Genomic DNA, 21402 nt, shown 5'->3' on the forward strand with positions numbered 1-21402 from the left:
AGGATACAAAATTAATGCACAGAAATCTCTTGCATTCCTGTACACTAATGATGAACTATCTGAAAGAGAAGCTAAGGAAACACTCCCATTTACCATTGCAACAAAAAGAATAAAATACCTAGGGAGGCAAAAGACCTGTATAGAGAAAACTATTAGACACTGATGAAAGAAGTTAAAGATGATACCAACAGATGGAGAGATATACCATGTTCTTGGATTGGAAGAATCAATATTGTGAAAATGACTATACTACCCAAAGCAATCTACAGATTCAATGCAATCCCTATCAAATTACCAATGCCGTTTTTTACAGAACTAGAACAATAAATCTTAAAATTTGTATGGAAACACAAAAGACCCTGAATAGCCAAAGCAACCTTGAGGGAAAAAAACGGAGCTGGAGGAATAAGACTCCCTGACTTCAGACTATACTACAAAGCTACAGTAATCAAGACAATATGGTACTGGCACAAAAACAGAAACATAGATCAATGGAACAAGATAGAAAGTCCAGAGATATACCCACGCACCTATGGTCAACTAATCTGCGACAAAGGAGGCAAGGATATGCAATGGAGAAAAGACAGTCTCTTCAATAAGTGGTGCTGGGGAAACTGGGCAGCTACATGTAAAAGAATAAAATTAGAACACTCCCTAACACTATACACAAAAATGAACTCAAAATGGATTAGAGACCTAAATGTAAGACTGGACACTATAAAACTCTCAGAGGAAAACATAGGAAGAACACTCTTTGACATAAATCACAGCAAGATCTTTTTTGATCCACTTCCTAGAGTAATGGAAATAAAATCAAAAATAAACAAATGGGACCTAATGAAACTTCAAAGCTTTTGCACAGCAAAGGAAACCATAAACAAGATGAATAGACAACCCTCAGAATGGGAGAAAATATTTGCAAACGAGTCAACGGACAAAGGATTAATCTCCAAAATATATAAACAGCTCATGCAGCTCAATATTAAAAAAACCAAACAACCCAATCCAAAAATGGGCAGAAGACCTAAATAGACTTTTCTCCAAAGAAGACATACAGATGGCCAAGAGGCACATGAAAAGCTGCTCAACATCACTAAGCATTAGTGAAATGCAAATCAAAACTACAATGAGGTATCGCCTCACACCAGCTAGAATGGGCATCATCAGAAAATCTACAAACAACAAATGCTGGAGAGGATGTGGTGAAAAGGGAAGCCTCTTGCACTGTTGGTGGAAATGTAAATTGATACAGCCACTATGGAGAACAGTATGGAGTTTCCTTAAAAAACTAAAAATAGGATTACCATGTGATCCAGCAATCCCACTACTGGGCATATACCCAGAGAAAACCATAATTTCAAAAGACACATGCACCCCAATGTTCACTGCAGCACTATTTACAATAGCCATGTCATGGAAGCAACCTAAATGCCCATCGACAGATGAATGGATAAAGAAGATGTGGTACATATATACAATGGAATATTACTCAGCCATAAAAAGGAACGAAATTGGGTCATTTGTAGAGATGTGGATGGATCTAGAGACTGTCATACAGAGTGAAGTAAGTCAGAAAGAGAAAAACAAATATCGTATATTAACACATATATGTGGAACCTAGAAAAAATGGTACAGATAAACTGGTTTGCAGGGCAGAAATTGAGACAGATGTAGAGAACAAACATGGACACTAAGAGGGGAAAGCGGCGGGGGGGTGCTGAATTGGGTGATTGGGATTGACATGTATACACTGATGTGTATAAAATTGATGACTAATAAGGACCTGCTGTATAAATAAATAGATAAAATAAAAATTTTTTAAAAAAAACGTTGTCTGGACAACAGCCATGAACAGCTTTGGCCAAAGCACACAGTTCCTTTGAAAGAAATATTAAGAACCTCTCCCACCCAATCCCCTGGTGCAGAGAACTAGTCACTATCCCAAAATTCAGCCTGGGTCATGAAAGTATCAGTAACCTGGGTTGGGAGACCTGAGTTCAAGTTCTGGTCCTGCCACATCCCCTACCTTCTCTGGGCCAAAGTTTCCTAGTCTTAGAATTAATGGGCTGGGCTTGTTGACCTCTAACAGCCATCTCAGTATTGTCTTCTAAAATTCTACATGTCTGGGGAGCAGGCAGTGTGCTTAAACATGTAGGGTTATAGGCTAGAGGCATTCTGGAGACCATTTAGTTTGACTTTCTAAATGATATGTTATCCTCCTCTAATGGGGTCCCAGCTGTGACCCATGTAAGTTGGGGCATGCACAGACCCATGTCACATTGATCAAGCCAGAATTTGTGACTGGAGCTGCAGAGAGGAATCTTTGAACACTCTCTAGGAATCCATGTGTAATGAGGAATGAGAGCTGCTGTTCTAGAAGATGCTGGGAAATCACCAAGGTGTGTGTCACCCACAGGAAGCCAGTGGGAAGGTCGGGGACCTCCACAGAAAAGAAATCAGCCCTGTGAAGTGTCAGGCATTCAAGATCAGGGAGGGAAGTGAATGTATGGCTGAGAGTTAATCCTGACTCAGCTCTAAAATGTGTTTCTGGTGCCACAGAAAAAGAATACATAGGGAAAATGAAGCAAGGGTTCAAGCACTTGAAGACTTAAATATATGACATGACACTGTAAAACTCCTAGAAGAGAATATAGGTAAAACATTCTCTGACATAATTCATACCAATGTCTTCTTAGATGAGTCTCCCAAGGCAACAGAAATAAAAGCAAAACTAAACAAATGAAACCTAATAAAGCTTACAAGATTTTGTACAGCAAAGGAAACCATAAACAAAAGGAAAAGACAACATACGGACTGGGAGAAAATATTTGCAAATGATACAACCAACAAGGGCTTAATTTCCAAAATATACAAACCGCTCATACAACTCAACAACAAAAAACAAACAACCTAATCGAAAAATGAGAAGACCTAAATAGACATTTCTCTGAAGAAGAAGGCATTCAGATGGCCAACACACTCATGAAAAGATGCTCAACATCTCTAATTATTAGAGAAATGCAAATCAACACTAAAATGAGGTACCACCTTATACCGGTCAGAATGGCCATTATTAAAAAATCTACAAATAACAAATGCTGGAGAGGGTGAGGAGAAAAGGGAACCCTCCTACACTGTTGGTGGGAATGTAAATTGGTGCAGCCACAATGGAGAACAATATGGAGGTTCCTCAAAAAACTCAAAATAGAGTTGCCATATGATCCATCAATCCCACTCCTGGGCATATATCCAGACAAAACCATAATTCAAAAAGAGTCATGTACCAAAATGTTCATTGCAGCTCTATTTACAATAGCCAGGACATGGAAAAAACTTAAGTGTCCATCAACAGATGAATGGATAAAGAAGATGTGGCACAGGGCTTCCCTGGTGACGCAGTGGTTGTGAGTCCGCCTGCCGATGCAGGGGACGTGGGTTCGTGCCCCGGTCCGGGAGGATCCCACATGCCGCGGAGCAGCTGGGCCCGTGAGCCATGGCCGCTGAGCCTGTGCATCCGGAGCCTGTGCTCTGCAGCGGGAGAGGCCACAACAGTGAAAGGCCCACGTACTGCAGAAAAAAAAAAGAAGATATGGCACATATATACAATGGAATATTACTCAGCCATATAAAGGAACGAAACAGTTATTTGTAGTGAGGTGGATGGACCTAGAGTCTGTCATACAGAATGAAGTAAGTCAGAAAGAGAAAAACAAATACCATATGCTAACACATGTATATGGAATCTAAAAAAAAAAAAAAAAAACAGATGGTCAGAGGAGCCTGGGGGCAAGACGGGAATAAAGATGCAGACCTACTAGGGAATGGACTTGAGGATACGGGGAGGGGGAAGGGTAGGCTGGGACAAAGTGAGAGAGTGGCATGGACATACATACACTACCAAATGTAAAATAGATAGCTAGTGGGAAGCAGCCGCATAGCACAGGGAGATCAGCTCAGTGCTTTTTCACCACCTAGAGGGGTGGGATAGGGAGGGTGGGAGGGAGACGCAAGAGGAGGGGATATGGGGACATACGTATATGTATAACTGGCTCACTTTGTTATAAAGCAGAAACTAACACACCATTGTAAAACAATTATACTCTTAATAAAGATGTTTTTAAAAAACCCCAAATCCCCAAATGACACATGCACCCCTATGTTCATAACAGCACTGTTCACAATAGCCAAGACATGGAAACAACCTAAATGTCCATCAATAGATGAATGGATAAAGATGTGGTACATATATACAATGGAATACTACTCAGCCATAAAAAAGAATGAAATAATGCCATTTGCAGCCACATGGATGCAACTAGAGATTATCATACTAAGTGAAGTCAGAAAGACAAATACCATATGATATCACTTATATGTGGAATCTAAAATGTGACACAAATGAACCTATCTACAAAACAGAAACAGACTCACAGACATAGAGAACAGACTTGTGGTTGCCAAGAGGGAGGGAGGGGGAGGGGTGCATTGGGAGTTTGGGGTTAGCAGATGCAAACTATTATATATGGGATGGATAAGCAACAAGGTCCTGCTGTATAGCACAGGGAACTATATTCAATATCCTGTGATAAACAATAATGGAAAAGAATATAAAAAGAATGTATATATGTATATAACTGAATCACTTTGCTGTACAGTAGAAATTAACACAACATTGTGAATCCACTATACTTCAATAAAGTAAATTTTTTTAAAAAAAGAATTCAAGCCTTTCGCCCAGTTGCTCCTCTCCCTCAATCCCTTCAGAGCACCTTCCCAGCATTCTGCTCCCGCAGCATCAGCATGAGTATTGTTGCCTTCATCAGGCTCAGCGGGTGAAGGGACTTGCTACAATCCCACAAGAGAAGAAGACAGAAAATGCCTTGAGTTGTTCGGAGTAAAGCAAGATTATGTCTGGTCAAGAGATGGGGGGAGACTTTGTGAAAGCAGCACCTTAAATTTCATCAGTAAGAATCTGCCAATAAACATGTATGCATACCCACTCTGCCAGGCTCCATACCTCCCCTGAGATGCAAACAGGAAGGATGCAGACTTGGACCATTACCCTCCAGATCAGAGGAGGTGACAGACAAGAAACATTCAATAACAGTGTAGTGTGAGAGGCTCTGGAAGCCCAGAGGAGGGCTATTAAAGCTCAAGCCACGCATTCCAGGAAGGATTCCTGGAGGAGCTGGTGGTTGAGCTGACTTTTGAAGGGCAGGTTTGAATTAGCCAGGTAGAAAGGGGTGTGTGTGAGAGAGAGGGAGGTATTGATGCCATTACAGTGTTTTGTATGGTCCAAAGCTCTTATCCATCCATTATTTTATTCAGTGTTGATATGATACTGGTTGGGAAATTCACAGATGAGAGTTTTTTTGGACCTCCTGACCCCGAGGAACTAGAATGAGAGGCTACCCTCATCATTACAGTAGGAGAATCAGAGGCCCTTACTTGACAAATACACTGATTATGGAAGGAATCTTCTCTGGTGCTGGGACTCTATCCATGATCCCCCTCAGTCTCTCTAGTAACATGTGACATGGGTGGAATTTTCTCTACTTTATCAAGGAAGAAACCAAGGCTTAGAGAGCTTTTTCCATTGACACTTGTGTACTTAATGACTAAGCAAGGGCTCAGCATCTTTAAACACTTTCTGGATTAAGTTGAAGACTACATTAACAAATAGTCCTCCTGAAGCAGTGTTTTCATTTACCGCATCTGTCTGCTGTACACAGGAGGAATTATGATGATGCCAATGATGTACCTCACCCACTCCCTGTTTAATCCTGGTTGTTCAGCTACCATAACCCAGCAATATTAATGACAATGAGATTGTTTTAATTTGGCTATGAATAATTAAAATCATGCCATTTTTGTGAGCTTCTCCCATGATTACTTAACTCGTGTCACAGCAGAGCTGATGATGTCTAGAGCTTAAGCACAATGTCAGCTTGATCCTTCTAGTTGTACTTCAAACAATGATGCAGAGAGGTGGGCACAGAACTTTGCCAGAGCGCCCTAAGATTTCCAGGAAGTGCTAGTAGATTCCCAAACATACTGTAGCTCCCAGGTATAGGGGTCTATGTGTTCAGGATAATTTATTACCAGTGAATCACAGTAGAATGTGGAGATTGTGAAGGACATGTTGTAGTTCAGAATATTGTTTTGATAATCAGCTTTTAAAAAAATTAGATAGTTTTAAAAGTTCCCTTGTAACTAAAATAGAGGTTGCTCTTCTATGAGGAGAAAAACCATAGTCGCAAATTTTAGATGAATAGGAAAACTACCATTTAATTCTGGAGAGGGGAGGGAGACTTTATTTATTTATTTATTTATTAGAAATTAATGTGTAATTTACGTACAGTGCAATACACCTTTCTTAGTAAACATTTCCCCGAGCTTTGACAAGTGCCTATAGCCACATAACCACCACCACAATGCAGGTATAGAACAGTTCCGTCACCCCTCAGATTTTCTCCTGGCTCTTTATAGCCAAGCCCTCACACCACTCTTAGCCCCGACAACCACTGATCTGTTTTCTCTCCTTATAGTTTTTTTGTGTGTGTGTGTGGTTCTTTTTTTTTTTAACATCTTTATTGGATTATAATTGCTTTACCATGTTGTGTTAGTTTCTTCTGTTCAACAAAGTGAATCAGCTATATGTATACATTTATCCCTTCCCTCTTGAGCCTCCCTCCCACCCTCACCTTCCCACCCCTCTAGGTCATCACAAAGCACGGAGCTGATCTCCATGTGCTATGTAGCAGCTCCCTATAGTTTTGCCTTTTCTGTTATTCATCATAATGGGATTACACAGATGTAGCTTTTGAGGGACATTTCACTGCATACTTTTTCATATCTCGTTAATTTTTTACCATGTGTGTATATTACCTATTCAAAAAATAGATACTATTTTTGGAAGGTAAAAATCATATTTCTAAATAATTCATGTTAAAGAGGAAAGCCAAGGAAAATTATAAAATACTTAGGGCTGAATATATGAAAGTATTAATGAAAGCATTAATTAAATGGGTTTTTATATTATCACACACAATGGAAGTAATCAAAACACATGGATGCAACAAAAGTGATACCTGGAGAAAAATTCATAACCTTAAGTGCGCTCATTAGAAAACAAAAAAAAATTTTTTTTTAATATTTATTTTATTTATTTTGGCTGCATCGCATCTATGTGTGGCACATGGGACCTTCACTGTGGCATGCGGAATCTTTTCGTTGTGGTGCGGGGCTTCTCTCTAGCTGTGGTGCTCGGGCTCCAGAGCTCTAGAGCACGTGGTTTTAGTTGCTCCACAGCATGTGGGATCTTAGTTCCCCCACCAGGGATCGAACCTGCATCCCCTGCATTGGAAGGAAGATTTTTAACCACTGGACCACCAGGGAAGTCCCCCCAAAATTTTTTTAAAGAACCTAAACCTATTTTAAGAGCCAGAGGGAAAAAAAAGGTAAACCCAAAGAAACTAGAATATAAATAAGATAATTATTGAGTAATTAATGAGTAAAGACAAAAAAAATGGCAATAATAAAAACACATATGATTTGTATATTGATGCACAAACCAACTGAGGGTGGTGGAATGAACATTGGACTTAACACCTTTGAGCCTCAGTTTCCTCACTTCTCTGATGGAGATAGTAATACCAGCCTCTGCCCAGCAGTTGGTAGGACTTCCGTCAGTAAGGATTCATTTGGTCGTGATAGCACTTCCTTTTCCATGTGCATCGACATAAAAGACCATTGCAGTGATGATTGTCGCGTGCCATTAGGGAAGTTTCTCATCAAGATATTACATCTGTGTTCCCTTACCTGAATTTCTTTCTTCTCTCCTACCTCTTAAATCTTTCCTTTCCTCCTCTGTTATTGACCTATGCTAGCGAGGCACTCAGAAGAGGGACACTGGGGCCTCTGAACCCTCGGTCAGGCCAGTGGGAGCTCACACCCTGGATTCTGGACCCCCTGAGATACAAGCTAAAGCCCTGTATTCGGAGGCCAGGGTTTCCAACCACATCTACCTCCTTCTAGCTGTGTGGTCATAAGCTAACCTCTTAATCGCTTTGAGTTTTGTGTCTGTATCTATCAAACGGGATCATAGTAATGCCCATACTATAGAACTGTTATGAGAATCAAATGAGATGATACATGTGAAAGTATTCTATAAATTGCAAACTGCTATAAAAATGTCAGTTATTATGGCAATTATTGTTATTAAACTTGTTCACCAAGAGTATACCCCCAAAATACTTCCTCCATTCAAATATGACTTCTGTGCCTGTGACAGTTGGATTGGAATGGTAGTTCTTCAGAAGCCAGATTAGATGTCTGGCTTCCTGGGTTGGCTGGCCAGCCACCCAGCAATACTTCAGTGGATTTCCCAGCTTTTCAGGTATGTGGTTAAAGAGACTGCAATGGAAACTTTAGGGAAAGGGTTAAGGTAGAGAAAAGAAGGAGGAATTTTGTTGCTGTTGTCGTGAAGAAAGTTAATTACTCTCACCTTTATTTCCTAGGTTCTCAGATAGCCTGAACAAAGGAGCTTTTACTGAAAGGTTAACAACTCATATATAATTCTTTTTTGTTAATTTTTAAAGCTTTTTTCTTTTTTTACACAACATAGTGATTTGATATTTTTATACATTACAAAATAATCGCCATGATAAATCTAGTAGTTACCATCTCTCACCATGCAAGGTTACTATGATATTATTGACTAGATTCCCTGTGCTGTATGTTACATCCCTGTGGCATATTTATTTTATAGCTGGAAGGTTGTATCTCATAAGTTCTCTCACCTATTTTATTCATCTCCCCCAACCCTCCAATATATAATTCTTTTTCTAAAGCTTCTATAGACTAGATTGCAGTGCTGTTCAATAGAATTGTAATGCAAGCCACAAAGGAAAGCCATACATGGAATTTAAAGTTTTCCAGTAGCCATATTAAAAAAGAAACAAATGTGATTGATTTTAATAATATTTTATTTAACCCAGTGTATCCACACTATTATTGGTTGAACATTATTGGTTGAACAATATAAAAAAATTAGTAGTGAGATATTTTACAGTCTTCTTTCACACTAGTCCTTCAAAATTTGAGATTCATGTATAGCCCATCTATTTGGACCTGCCACATTTCAAGTGCTCAGTAATCACATGTGACTTGTGGCTGTCATATTGGACAGTGAAGACTAGAGCTTAGTTAGGCTTGAGGAAAGTAGCCTCACTTCTGAAGAGTAGAAAATATGGTAGGAATCTAAAAAGTTTCTTGTAGAGCACAGTCAGCGGAGAAAAACGCATAACAGATTTGGGTTCAATCAGTAATTCATTTATCGAGTATTTATTTATCTAGCACTTACTTTGTACCAAGCACTGTGGTCTTGGCTCTGCAGCCGATTCACTCAATGACTGTGGGCAAGTCATTTCTCTTCTCAGGGCCTTAGACTCCCTGTTCCACCTTTGAGAAAATTAAGATACCCATATAGGAAGGAGAGAAATGTTTGTACCAGCTGGAGGAAAATGCATCTGGAACTCATTACCTTACTTGAGCTAATGGTGGAGTTTTGAAAGGCCATCAGTACCAGTCACTTTCATTGCTTGTTTGATGAACCTCTCACAATCCCTTTATTATTAATGTCAAAACTTAATCGACCCCATAGGAATTTATGGGAGGACTTAATCATATAACTCTTATCCATGGAAATGGTGATTTGTCATGTTGATGGTGTCACCCAGGGCCCTGAATTCTTCACCAGTGTCTTATGGACCACACTTTTAAGGAGGTTCTAAGGAAGAACTAATAAAAACAAATCATAAACTCCTTTGTGACACGAAGTGCTTTAGAAATGCTAAGTAGAACGTGTCTGGGGGATGTTGCAAGTAGAACGTCTGTCTCAGAACCGTCATCAAGGCTTGGAAATAAAATCACATTCATTAGCTCGTAGGTGGCTATGACTTAGAATGACTGTAGCTTAAATAGAAAAAGGAAATAGAGCTACACTTTGTGGTAACAGGGTGGCATCAGCCAAACAGCTGGACTAGCAGGTGAAATCAGCTTTCAAATTCCGTGTTGGGAGAATGATCCTTGCACGTATTTAGAAGAAGAGAGAATGACTCAGAAAATACAAGTGTTGGAAAATTATTGAGGTAATGATCAGAAAATTAGGTTTTATCACTTGTGGTTGCAGCCCAAACCAGGATTGGTAGTCAGGAAGCATGGAGACAAGCAGGCATCACAAGGGCTACCACAAGTTCAGGTGGTAAGCATGGAAAAATAATACCTGACACATTGGTACCTGGCCTTTTAACTTTACAAAGTGCTTTCACAACATTGTCTCATTGGAGCATCACAACAGCTCTTCCTGGTAAGTTGAGGAGGCAGAGGCCCATGGTGAATGGCAAAGATGTCTCTAAGTGATGGGTTTTTGTTGTGTTTTTATGATCGCTACATCTTCCTAAGCTTCCCCAGAACAGAAAAGTGGCCTTGAATTCTTATACAACTTGGGGCATGTGAGGAGCTTCTTAGAAGACTGTGTGTCTAGAGAGATCCCAGCAGTTAAGCAGACTTTCAGCTAACTGAAGAGAACTGAAGCATAGAAGGCTGTCATCCTCTATTCTCTCATAAATGTGTTGACTTTTCACTTTGGATGGGATGGAAGGAAGGACAATAGCTGTTCTCATCTACTCTATTTCCAGTGGTGTCAGCCACAAAAGATGTAGGATCATTGCTAAGAAACACTTCCCTAGAACTGAACATAATGGACTTCATTAGAAAGGAAAAAATATTCTAGATCCCATCTTATATATAACAACCCCTTCTCTTTCCAACGTACTTTATAATTTATAAAACTTTTTCAGACATATCTCAACTCATACATGTAGCAATTCCACAAGTAGAGAAAGTTATTACTTCTTGCATACAGTGCTCTGTTGAGTTAATGAATAAATGAATCTCCAACTTACAGATGAGAAAGTTGAGGTCCAAAGAGTGGGGGACCCAAGACTGAATCCTTCTGAATTTTCTGAGTTCAAGTATGATCATGTTCCTCTGTGAGTTCTCCCTTGATATCTGGTTTCAGAACCTGCACTATGGCAAATCACTGGGGGAAACCGTCAGACTTTCCATGTTGTAAGGATGTGGGGCTATCTCAGGCCTCTCCAGTCATTCCTAACCATTATTCACTCTCTCTGGAAGAGCAGTAAAAACGTCAAATTGGCATTCTGCTTCCCAAACAGCCCAAGGTAGAGTGAAGATGGCAGTGAACAGAAGCCAAATTTCTAATCATTTCATCAGAAACCAAAACAGAGGAATCAATCCATGAGCCATCAATCACAAGTGTAAAATGATGCGAGCTTGGCAAAGAAAGTGGGGAAAATACACACACACACACACACACACACACACACACACATTTAACCCCACCCCCCCAGCCCAAGCAGCACCTGGCACCGAAATCCCAGTTTACGGGACAGACGTCTCAACAAGGAAGACTGTGCTTATTTATTCTCCAGGAATTTCAAAAGTGAAGAGAGAAATCTTAAAAGAAGTTGAGAGCTCCATGTGTTTATTAGTAGGCCTTAAACGAGGAATGATGGTCGGTGGTGAGGGAAAGGATGTGATTTCTATAAATCCAGAGGTTTTTGGAGAAATTATTTCTTTCAGGAAGGATTCAGGCACTACTGGACAACCTCTGCCCCAAAGGGCAAGCATCTTCTTCTCAGGAATTTTCTAGAATTCAAGTCTACACACTGAAAGGGCCCTTAAATTGACCATCTAGTGTAACCCCCTTGACCCCAGCTGGTCTGCCAACTGTCTCCAAAACATTTCTGTCGCGGTCATTGAGCCTCCACTTGTCCTGCAGTGGTGGACAAATCCAGCATCCTTTGAAGTACTATTTCTCTTGATCTGAGTTCTGGAAAGTGTGGCCCTTATGTTGAGCTAAACCTGCCACTCAGGTGCCTCTACTTTAGAGCTCATTCCACACAAAGCGAATCCCTCTTCAACGTGACAGCCTATCAGCTACTGAATACCTTAATCGTGATGCTTCTGTCTCATGCAGCTAAACATCTCTACACCAAGTAACTCCAGTCAGAGGGTAGTCCCTGAAAACATTCCAAGAAGAATTCGGTTTACAGACCCATTATCATCATGGCCATCCTCCTGGCCAAATTTCAGAATTGAGCTGGGCTCCAGAGATAGTCTGAACTGCAGAGGGCACTTCCTCTCGGACGGTTACCCAACACCTACCTTTGACCTCAGAAAAATGCCCACTGAGAGGGGAGGGAGTGCAGGATGGAAGGGTGGTCTCTGAGCTCAGGGAGCTTTAGAGCTTTAGAACTGGTAGGGTCCACGTCCTAGGACTGTTCTGGGTAATCATGGCAACAGGCAACATTGTGTCAATACCTCAGCGCTCTAGCCATCAGGGCCTGGCCCTGGCCTGTGCCTGTGGCTGTGGGCCCAGCACAGGGCAAGGGGCTGAGCTCTTGAGAGGGTCCCTCAGGGCAAGCTGGCTCTCCCTCCTGCAGCTCAGGCTGCAGCCCCATCAGGCCCATTCTTGCCCAGGCAAAGTAGTTGTAATTTAATTTATACTCTGCCAGGAGCACGGCCTGCCCATCCTGGACCTTGAGTCTCTCGAACATGGGTTCTATAACCTCAAGAGAGAAAACATGCCCAGTAAATGGCCAGGGATTAAATGGGTGAGGCCATAGAGCAGGGGAAGTGAGAGGTAGTAGGATGTCAGCTATGCTTTGCCCTTTGACTTGAAGCTCACTTCCATTGAACATCCACAGAGAAACATCACAAACTCAACCTCCTCCTTCTTGGATATGAGGAAACGGGCTCAGAGAGAGGGGAGGTGACCCCCCCACATCCCCACCCACCCAACAAGAAGGGCACGCAGAGCCAGAGAGGGAGAGTCTGAGAAAGGCCCAGTACCTGCTCCCTGGAGTCTGGAGCAGCTAGTCCTGTCTTTCTAAGGACCTACCTTGAAGGCTCCATAGCAGGAGGCACTGGATACAGTGCTCCCTTTTCTCCACCCAGTCCCCACAGATGGTGTGCAGGCTCACAAGCACTGCGTTTTGATTTCCCACCATGATAGCTTCAGTCTCACACTGCACATGAACTGTGGGCGGGGGCCCAGTGCTGGATCCCAGAGACGCGAGACCTCAGCCCCCTGGCCTCACTTTCTGCATGTAGCCTGGCCTGGATTAGTTAGTCACCAAGCTCTCTTTTCCAGCTCTAACTTTCTGTGATGGTTCTGTGGTCAGGCCAGGAATGTTTAGCTTACATTGCAGAGGGATTTCAACCACTGTTAGCAGAGTTAATAAGGAATCTCTATCTCTGCTTCTTTTACTGCCATGAGAGAAGGAAGGGTTTTACGGATGTGACTGGAGGTTCTAAGGCAGCCCCGCTGTTCCCGGTGGGTGTGGACCAGGAGCAGAGGCTCCAGCTTCCCGTGGGTGGTAGTGGCACCTCCCAGGAGCCCAGTCCCCTGAGCTGTTCAGCCTCCCAGGAAGGCTTCTCCAGGCCCCTGAGACTGGTTCAAGGGCAGTCCACGTGCTGCCACAGAGTAGCCAACACCACCACCACACTGCCGTGTGGCTGCCTCTCCACAGTGTCATGTTGACCCCAGCACCTGGCACCTGCTGGGTATTTGCCTCATTCCTAATGACTGATGAAACGGGCAGAGCCTCTCCATGGAGACAGGAAGGCAGGACAAGAGTGAGGTTGTGGGAGTACTGGGAATTACCCTGCCTCAGCCTGTTGTATTACCTGGGCAAGTCTCCTGCTTCCCTTTTTACAGTTAAAGGAGTCTGATTAGGTGAATATTTTCCAAAATGCTCCAAAAACACAGGTTTCTTTGTATTTTGCATGAAAATAAACAGTAATTTGGATGATGAGGCACACTACAGCTCCCTCTCAGAGGCTCATGTACACGTTAGAATATTAAAGGCTCTGAGACGTCCCAGAGTAAAGACATCAATTTGATTTTATTTAAACCAACTTTCTCCAAAATCTTCTGACCTCCTTCTCCTCCCTGAGGAACTGCTGTTGTGAGGCGCACAGCCTGGGAGATCCTGAACTAGATGATCTCCAAGGCCTCTTGTAATATATCCCATCCAGAGATGAGGTAGCCTGATGTAGGGAAAAGACCAGGGATTTTGGAGTCAGACAGACCTGGGTTTGAATCTCGGCCCTGTCTTTTCATAGCTGTGTGGCCTTAACCAAGTTACTTAACTTTCCAGACTTGGATTTCCTCATCTGTAAGATGAGCATGATAGCACCTACTTGTTAAGGTTGTAGGTTACTGAGAGAATTCAGTAAGATAACAGATATGGAGTATCTAGTACAGTGTGTTTCACATATAGGAGGCCCATAATAAATATCAGTTCCTTTGCCCCATTACTCCTGACACTCTTCTTCAATCTCTCAACCCCACATCCTTCAAACCCAGAGCCAACCACTGACAGGGCTGAGAATGTAGCAGGAGGTACGCCGAGTCTAAGTCCCCACATGACTCTGGCCATGTTCTCTCAGTTTCATAGAAGGACACACCCCAGCAGAGCCAAGGCGAAGGGACCCAGGGGGAGGTAGCAGAGAATCCTGACCTTCTTCACCAAGCACGTGTGTCCTCTCTGCCTTAGGCAACCAGATGCTGTTGGTGAAAAGAGAAGATTGAAGAATGCTGTCAAACTGTTCCAGAAGAAATGCCTACTGTCATAAATCCACTACCTAAAATACCACGCCCTGCTCAAGTCCCAACTTGAGGGCAAAGACTTGGCCTGTCTGCCTGGGCAAGAAGCTGAAACAAAAGCAGTGCTGAGTGATGGCAACAAAAAGGGCAGGATTCAGGATGGCTCCTAGGAGCCTTGACACCAGGACAGCCACAGCAGAATCTGCCCTTGGAGCAGAGCCACCGCTTGACAAACAAGTCAAGCACCGGGTTTGTGCCAGACACAGGGCTTGATCATGGCGGAGGAAGCCAGGAGTTTGCAGGGGAGGCAAGAATGGCCATGGTGCTTGGCTCTTCATAGGAACTGAACAGGATGGCTGGACCAAATGCGCTGACTCTGCAGAGGATCCTGTTTTTGTAGAGCTCCTTTCTTCCTCCCTTCCCACTGCAGGGCAGTGTTAGGAGAAATAGTGTAGGCCTTAGAAACAGAAGTGGCCTCAAGTCTTACTCTGCCTTTGCTAGTTTCGTGACCTTGAACAAGTTGCTTAACCCCTCTGAACCTTAATTTCCTCATGTGTAGGATGAGGACCATTAACCTTACCGCTGAGAGTAGCGGCAAAGACTGAATGAGCTAATCTAGATGTACCCTGAAGTGCGGCATGAGTAACTATGACATGGGGACAAATATTTTTTTAATTCTAATAGTTATATGTTTATTTAAATACGCATTAGAAAAATAACTAACATACCAAACCATTCTATAGATATTGATTGGTAGACTGCTAAAGTAGGTATATAAGTTAAAGAAAACAAGAGAGTTGATTTAAAGAAAACGAGAGAGAGGCATGGACATATATACACTACCAAACATAAAATAGATAGCTAGTGGGAAGCAGCCGCATAGCACAGGGAGATCAGCTCGGTGCTTTGTGACCACCTGGAGGGGTGGGATAGAGAGGGTGGGAGGGAGGGAGATGCAAGAGGGAGGAAATATGGGAACATATGTATATGTATAACTGATTCACTTTGTTATAAAGCAGAAACTAACACACCATTGTAAAGCAATTATACTCTAATAAAGATGTAAAAAAAAAAAAAGAAAACTACTAAGTAGATAATGGTACAGCTGGTGTGTAGACATGGTAAAACCCATGAACGTGCTATATGAGTGACTGAGGAGTGGGAAGCTGTACAGAACCCAACACAGTGGCTGGTACATGGCAGGCTTTGGAGGTCTTTTCTCCTTCTTTCTCTTCTACTCCCAAGAGATGAAGGAGAGTAGGGAAAGTAGGAGGAAAGAGGGAGGAAGCAAACCTACTTACTTATGTACCTACTTGACTTGTAAGTCTATTTCAGCCCCACCCTTCTTGTTCCCATGTTTCCCTTTATGTAGGAATTACCTCCTTACCTCTGTTTCCTCCCAGATGCAGCTCTTAGCTGTTCCACTAGAACATGATTTTTGCCTTAAGTCTTCTGATATGATCAGGTATTGGAAGCTCTAACCACCTATACTAAATCCTCACAGTTCAGTACGTCTTCCGGCGCTTTGCAGGAGATAAACGTTTTAATGGATGTGAGAGAGAAAGACAGAGAGATCATGAGAGAAGATGGGAGGAGAGGGAGCAGAATTCAGGAGGGGTTGGCTGTGGGGCTGCAGAGTCAGATCATGGCTCTTGAGTCTTTGGGACTCTCCGGAGTTGTCTTCCTGTTTCCTAAATGTTTTTGGTTTTGTTTTTTCTCTTGAGGAAGTGGAAATTCAGAGAGGGGAAGTGATTTGCTCAAGAAAGCAGCAACTTAAACCTGGATATCTCAATTCTTGGTCCTATTTCTTGCTTTCTGTCATAATGGGGGCTCTGGGCTTTACAATCCTAGGAGAACAAAAGCAGTTCTTAAAAATAAGCTCTGCTGTTCAAAACAAAACAAAAGCCAAAACACTGGGACGAAATATCTCTAAAACCCATACTCTCTCAGGTCAAGGCCCGGCTTTTACATAGCACAGATGAATGGGCGCTGGAGAAAGAATCCCTGCCTGGATGAAGCTTTCACCACATGGAGCTGGAGGGAGGGGCACATGATCCAAATATCACAGGCTCTCGCTCTTCCTACTGAGATTTAGTAGGTTTTCTTAAGTAAATGCATTTGCTGTACGGCTTTAGAATAATTTCCAGACTTTATATGATTTTTTAATGATTTTCACCAGTTAGATGTTTGTGTTGCTTGGGGGGAGTCCATTAAGTTCCCCACGCCACCAGTCACACAGTCTCTTCTCTCATGGTGACTGTTTTCTCCCCTGTTTCAAGCATTTTTGGTATGTATATGTATAAAGTACATATACATAAAATATATATGTATATATACATATATATACACATGTATATATGTATATATACATGTATATATACATTACATAAAATATATAATAAATATATATATATATATATTAAGACAATGCACATCTATCAGAATGACCCAGATCTAGAAAACTGACAACACCAAAGGCTGGAGAGATTGTGGAGCAATGGCAACTCTTATTCTTTGCTGATGGGAATGCAAGATGTCACAGCCACTTTGGAAGACAGTTTTGCCATTTCTTACAAAACTAAACATGCTCTTACACTGAGGAACTGAAAATTTATGTCCACACAAAAACCTGCACACAGTTGTTTATATCAGCTTTCTTCATAATTGCATCTTGGAACCAACCAAATGTCCTTCAGTAGGTAAATGGATAAATAAACCGTACCTGAAGAAAATGGGATATCATTGGCATTAAAAAGAAATGAGCTATTAAGTCATGAAAAGACATGGAGGAAATTTAAATGCATATCACTAATTTAATTTAATTACTAATCTAATTACTAATGCAACCTGAAAAGGCTAAACACTGTATGATTCCAACTACATGACACTCTGAAAATGACAAAACTATGGAGACAATAAAAAGATCAGTGGTTACCAGGGACTGGGGAGGGATGGGATGAATAGGCAGAGCACAGCGGATTTTTAGGGCAGTGAAGCTATTCCGTGTGATACTATAATGATGGCTACATGTCATTATACATTTGTCCAAACCCACAGAGTATATAACACCAGGAGTGAACCCCCATGTAAACTATGGACTTTCACTAATTGTGATGTGTCAATGTAAGTTCATCAGTTGTAACAATTGTACCCTCTGCTGGGGGATATTAATAGTGGGGGAGACTATACATGTGTGGTGGCTGAGGGTATATGAAAAATCTCTGTACCTTTCCCTCAATTTTGCTGTGAACCCAAAACTTCTCTAAAAAGACAAAGTCTTAATTTTAAAAAGACAACACATATATGACAGACACTACTAATTACAAAGCTCGTATCCTTTCTCTCCATTCTTACTAACAGAACCCCAGTTTTACATGAGGTGGCAATATGTCCCAGCCTCCCTTGCAGTCAGAAATGACAGAGCCACACAAGTTCTGAGCAATGAAATGTAAGCAGAAGTAAGCTGAGGAGGGTTACCAGACAGCTCTTTTAAGTGGTCATAATCAGCAGGAAATGCCCTTTGCCCTTTCACCTTCTTGCCTGAAACACAGGGGTCGTGCCCAGAGGTATAGCAGCCGTCTGTGAGCTTGCCGCCTGATGCAGGCCAGAATCTCAGGAAGGGGAACAGAGAGCTGGAAGGAGCCTGCGTCCTTAATAACATGGTACCAGCTCTGGACAGCCTGCCCCAGACTTCTTATTTAGTAAGAATAATAAAATCCCTTGTTTGCTTAAGTCACCGTTTCTCAGGTCTCTTTTACATGCAGTCAGTTGGCATTCCTAACTTAATATGTATCTGGTAAACGAATTCAATGAGGATACAGTGAAAAGTCAGTCTCTGTTTCTTTAGCCACCAGACTCTAGGTCTCTTCCTTAGAGAAAAACCACCATTAGCACCTTCTTTTAAATCTTTTCAGTTATTGTCTAAGCACACACAAGTATATGCAGGCATCATTGTGTGTGTGTCTATTTTTTTCAGTGCTCTTTTGATAATAATTTAAATCTAGAATCCTAAACCTTAAGACTTGGGGGTGTGAAACATACAAAGGTCATTTTGTTGAGATTCTCAGAGAAGGTCAGAGAATGGGCCACACTTGTTGACCATCACTGTGTCCAAAGAGGTGTTTTGGATGAGAGTGTGTAGAACGTGTGATGGTGTAGGGGCTGAAGAGAAGGTCTGACCTACTGACTGACACCAAACCCCGCATTTCCAAGGTCTCCAAGTAAATTAGTGAAGAGCCAGGACTAGCACTAAGTTTCCAGTTATCTAATTAACTGCTCAAATGTCACCCAAATATAATCATTAAGGACAGAGACTCTGAGCCGGAGGAAGTCCTCCTGGCTGTTTTGCTGCGGGGCAAAGCTGAAGAGAGGCCAAGTGTGTGGGGCCTGTTGGAAGCAGATAGTGGCTAGTAAATTCTTTAATTGGTCCTGTGTCTCGATTGACTTGAAATTCCATTTCCTCTCATGTTCCCTGTGCACAAGTCCTGTGAATATTGCCACCTCTCTGAGAGTCAGCCTACTTGGACTTTCCAGGACTTCATGCTCCAGAGCGGTGAACAGAGCCGTTTCCAGAACTTCTAGTGTCCTGACTCTCTTCCAGCAGATAGGGTTCTAGCATTGTTTGCCAGTCACTCTTCCGGTTTAAAGTCAGTAACTTCCTTGCTGTGAAGGGCCATGTTATGCCAGCACAAGCTTGAGCCCTCTGTAGTTTATAGCTTTCTTTATAGATGCATGAAACTAAGAGCTAAATCTGATGCGTGGGAAATCCCCACTTGTCCTTGAGAATTGAAGAACCTTTAGTATCAGATACATTCGGTGAAGACGAAAATTGCCAATCAAACCCAGCCAAGAACCAATAATTCAAACTGTAAAATAATTCACTCATAAGTCACCTAGCGCCAAATCTATGTTTCTTTCCCTCATCCAGTATATAACAAGATCAAAACAGGATGGAAAGTGCACCCTTTGCACTCATTCAGAGCAGGCTGTTTGAAAAGGTGTGGACAAACTTGATAACTAAGCATGATGGTTGGCTGGGAAAGGCGGGCAGCTTACAGAGAAGAGTTGATCATGTGTGATCAAGCCTCTTCTCTGCCTTTTCCCTGCTAAGAATGCCCATTCCTCCCATTTTTGTTTGTTCATATCTACCTTTTAAGGAGTGGCTCAAATGTCTTCCATGAATCTCTCCTTGAGTCCTCTTCACTGTGATTGTTCCCTTCTCATAGCAGGTAAGCCTGCAGAACGCTGCTGCAGTGTTGTCAGGTTTTCTCTTCTCATCTCCTTTGTTAAGACTGTTAGACTTAACTCTTTAGAGGCAGGGATTCTATTTTATTAATACTTTTTTTAGAAAAATAAAAAATTTCCTGTTACATAATTTTACTTTCCTGTTAATAATTTATGCATATTCATTCTAGACAGCAGACAATACAGCAAAGCAAAATCAGGGAATACAAATCATTTGCATTTTGTTGTACAACATTCTAAGCTTTTAAAATTCCTACATTTAATAACAAAACAGCAGACTCAGAGATATAGAGAGTAAACTAGTGGATACCAGTGGGGAGAGAGAAGGGGGAGGGGCAATATAGAGACGGGATTAAGAGTACAAATTATTAGGTATGAAATAAACTAAAAGAATATACTGTACAACACAGGGAATATAGCCAATATTTTATAATAACTATAAATGGAGTATAACCTGTAAAACTTGTGAATCACTATATTGTACACCTGTAACTTATATAATATTGTAAATCAGCTACACTTGAATTTTAAAAATTCCTACCTGGGCTTCCCTGGTGGCACAGTGGTTGAGAGTCCGCCTGCCAGTGCAGGGGACACGGGTTCATGCCCCGGTCTGGGAAGATCCCACATGCCACGGAGCCGCTAGACCCGTGAGCCATGGCCGCTGAGCCTGTGCGTCCGGAGCCTGTGCTCTGCAACAGGAGAGGCCACAACAGTGAGAGGCTCGCATACCACAAAAAAAAAAAAAAAGAAAAAAGAAAAAATTCCTACATTTAAAATTCTTACCTTTATAGGTGTATCAAAATTGGATTACCCTATAAAGTTTTTAAATCTTTTTTATGTTACTCTATATCATTAACATCAGTGAATATGACGTTATTTTTTTAATGGAAATGTGTTGTTTTTCTGATTTTTTAAAAATGAGAATATGTTGTTTTTCTGATTATAATAATATGTGATACGATTTATAAAAATTGAAAGAATACAGAATTGCATACGATATCAAGATTATCTTCTTTTTTAACATCTTTACTGGAGTATAATTGCTTTACATTGTTGTGTTAGTTGCTGCTGTATAACAAAGTGAATCAGCTATACGTATACATATGTCCCCATATCCCCTCCTCTTGCGTCTCCCTCCCACCCTCCCTATCCCACCCCTCTAGGTGGTCACAAAGCACCGAGCTCATCTCCCTGTGCTATGCGGCTGCTTCCCACTAGCTATCTACTTTACACTTGATACTATATATATGTCAACGCCACTCTCACTTTGTCCCAGCTTACCCTTACCCCTCCCCATGTCCTCAAGTTCATTCTCTACGTCTCCGTCTTTATTCCTGTCCTGACCCTAGGTTCATCAGAACCATTTTTTTTTTATTCCATATATGTGTGTTAGCATATGGTACTTGTTTTTCTCTTTCTGACTTCACTCTGTATGACAGACTCTAGGTCCATCCACC

The 21402-nt window shown here is 41.7% G+C and overlaps 1 long non-coding RNA gene across 1 annotated transcript; it reads right to left on the minus strand.

The window, feature by feature from the left end:
- Positions 1-387: 387 nt before the first annotated feature.
- Positions 388-20426, minus strand: LOC116739692. The gene is made up of 3 exons (XR_004345681.1): positions 20291-20426; positions 15228-15231; positions 388-397 (listed from the first exon to the last, which is right to left on the minus strand). It is a non-coding gene; the product is annotated as an uncharacterized LOC116739692 (long non-coding RNA).
- Positions 20427-21402: the final 976 nt, after the last annotated feature.

Source organism: Phocoena sinus, chromosome 15 (genome assembly GCF_008692025.1).
Source record: "Phocoena sinus isolate mPhoSin1 chromosome 15, mPhoSin1.pri, whole genome shotgun sequence".
NCBI classification, from domain to species: Eukaryota; Metazoa; Chordata; class Mammalia; order Artiodactyla; family Phocoenidae; genus Phocoena; species Phocoena sinus.